The following is a 2,883-nucleotide window of genomic DNA, read 5'->3' as shown; positions in this document are numbered from 1 at the left end:
TAAGCTGCTGGGTTTAAAACGTTGGTTACTTGGATACTCACATCCTCCGATTCTGCTAGGACAGCCTGGTGTTTGAGAAAGTGAGATGGGGTTAACCAGTGATTTCCTTTCTGTGTGAGCACTGCTGACACTGTGTGAGAGACAAAACAGTTATCTGCTTGCCCAGTGTGAACTTGCGAGCTTCTTCTGTTCAGGATCACGGCTGCCACTGCACGCAGGCAGGCAGGCCATCCTTGGCTGACCACGTCCAGCTGCTTGGAGAAATAAGCCAGTGGCCTTTTGTTTGGTCCCAGTTTCTATGCCAAAAGTCCCAGCACCAGTCCTTGTCTCTCATGTGAGAACAACAGAAAAGGTTTAGTGACATCTGGTATGCCCAATGCTGGAGCTTGCATTAACTCACGTTTCAGAGTTATAAATGCATTATTAGTCTCTGGTGTCCAGCATAGGTGAGTTCCCCCAGTCTCTTTTAGAAAGAGTTGGTATCAAGGTTTCACAATGAGTCCATAGTTGTAAATCTAGAATCTACACCATCCTGTCATTCTCAGAAAAGTTATCGGTTCTTTGGTTGTGGTTGGCCTGGGCATTTGACAAATTGCCTCTTTCCTGTTGTCTCCCGAGGCTCTCTCCCCTCTTGCTAGTTTATACCTTCGATATGTAACATTCTGGAGGACTAGCTGAGCCTTTTCAGGGGAGACTCTATATCCACTTAGTCCCAGAAAATTTAGAAGACTTACAGTCTAGTTCTTGCAGTCTTCACGGGTCCTTGTTGCTATCAGCAGATCATCGACGTACTGCAGAAATGTACCTTCTCTAAGTGGCGGTGTCCAGGCTTCTAGTTCCTTGGCTAATTGATTTCCAAATCTCATGGCTCTTGAATCCTTGTGGCAATACAGTCCATGTAAGTTGGCTTTTTCTCCCTGTTCTGGGGTTTTTCCATTCAAAGGCAAAAATTTCCTGACTGCTTTCAGCTAATGGCAGACAAAAGAGAGCGTCTTTTAAATCTAAAACTGAAAATCACACTCAGTCACTTTGTAATTTTGTGAGTAAAGTGTCCTCAGGTCCTGAACTAATCAATCACTTTCATTTGGCTTTCGTACTGGTAGAATTGGGGTACTGCAGGAAGATCTACACTCTCTCAACAACCTCTGATTACTCAATTCAGTAATTATTGGTTCTATTCTTACTCATGGTCCATGCCTTAGTGTATATTGTTTCATTGACACTGGTTGTGCCCCTTCCAGTAGTTCAATAATCACTGGGGGAGGCCGTTTTGATCTCCCTGGAATTTCAACATCTTCTACTAATGGGATCACTTAATTTGTTCTTTTACTATCTATGGGTATTTCTCTTTCTTTTATCTAATCTTAGTGGTTTAACTTACACTTTAAAGTCCTAGTCAGGTATCTTCAGGAGGCTTCTTTGGTTGTAGCTTCTTTCTACAGTTTTTGTTATAATAATATTCTTACTCTGCTGTATAATTCTATACATTATGAAGGATTAGTTTTTATGATACAAAACTAACACACAAAACATTTTCATACAAAATGTTCTCATGCAAACATATCTTTACATTAGGGCTATGCTCTGTTTTCCAGGAGCCAGATTATAGCACTCTTGTCATTTAATCTTGACACAAACTACAAACTGTGGCTTTATTTTTGGTGGGATTAAAAATGAAATGAATTCTCTTTCAAATGTAGGGTTGTTTGTTTTTTTGGGTTTTTTTGGGGTTTTTTTGGTGAATAAATTGCCTTCATCCCATTCTGCACCTACAACTGAGATTGCAGAATGTGCTATAAATAGGAGGGGTGAGGAATTTAGGCGAGTTTGGAAGATATAGAAATTGGTGTATTCCCATCCTTTTTCCTAATGTAAATTTTAAGGGTCTCAAAAAATAGGCTTTCTCAGTTTTCCCTGTAGCCCCAACAACTTGGACATAATCATTACTGACAGGACTCAAAGTCTGATTCAGGACTGAGAATGTGGCTCCAGTATCTACCAAAAACTCCACCTCCCATTCCCCTAGCTTAACTTTGACCAGCAGGTCAGCTAGGGAGGGACCCGCCGGTCCCCGGCACTCCTGGTACAGCTGGTCCCGGCGGCGCTGATGATTGTGGCACTGGGGTCACGGCACAGTTCATAGGACAGTCTCGTTTCCAGTGCCCAGACCACAAAACAGACATTGGTCTGAGCCTGGGCGTTGCTACCTTTGTCCTCTGGGTGGGGGCCTTCTCCTGCCCCTGGGGAATCCCGATCCCCTGACCTGGGCCACTGCGACTGTGTGGGGCTGTGCCCTGTTTTTATAAACTTCCCATGCCATTGCCAGAAGTTTCTCTAAGTTTCTGTTATCTAGTTCCTTAATCTTTTGCAGCTTTTTACGTATATCTGGTGCTGATTGCCCCATCAATAAGGATATTAACTGTTGCTGCCCAATTTCAGAAGCTGGGTCTAGTGTAGTGTGTCTTCTCATATTATCCCTTAATTTTTCTATAAATGCACCTGGGGACTCAGTGGTTTCCTGGTGAATACTGAACAACAATGACCAATTAACTGTTTTAGGTATAGTGTTTAGCAGTCCCAGTGTATTAATTTCCTGTATCTAACCAAAACCAGATATGTTTGTGGATCATTTGGGTCCCAATGTGGATCTTCCGTGGGGAAAATGTTACCTACATTACCGTGTAATATCCCAGTAGCTATTTGTCCCTGCACATGTGTTCTTGCCGTGGATATTACAGCTGCTTTTTCTGTTTCAGCTAGCTCTGATAGCATTAACATCCCAATCAACATCCTGATTTCTAACAACTAATTCAAACCTCTTTGCTACCTTTTCAGGGTCTTTTCTATACATTCTGGCTGCCTCCCTCCAGGTATCTAAATCCA

The sequence above is a fragment of the Corvus brachyrhynchos genome, unplaced genomic scaffold, assembly GCF_000691975.1.
Source record: "Corvus brachyrhynchos isolate BGI_N302 unplaced genomic scaffold, ASM69197v1 scaffold169, whole genome shotgun sequence".
Taxonomy (NCBI): domain Eukaryota; kingdom Metazoa; phylum Chordata; class Aves; order Passeriformes; family Corvidae; genus Corvus; species Corvus brachyrhynchos.
The sequence above is the reverse complement of the archived record's forward strand: the minus strand, read 5'-3'. Positions refer to the sequence as shown.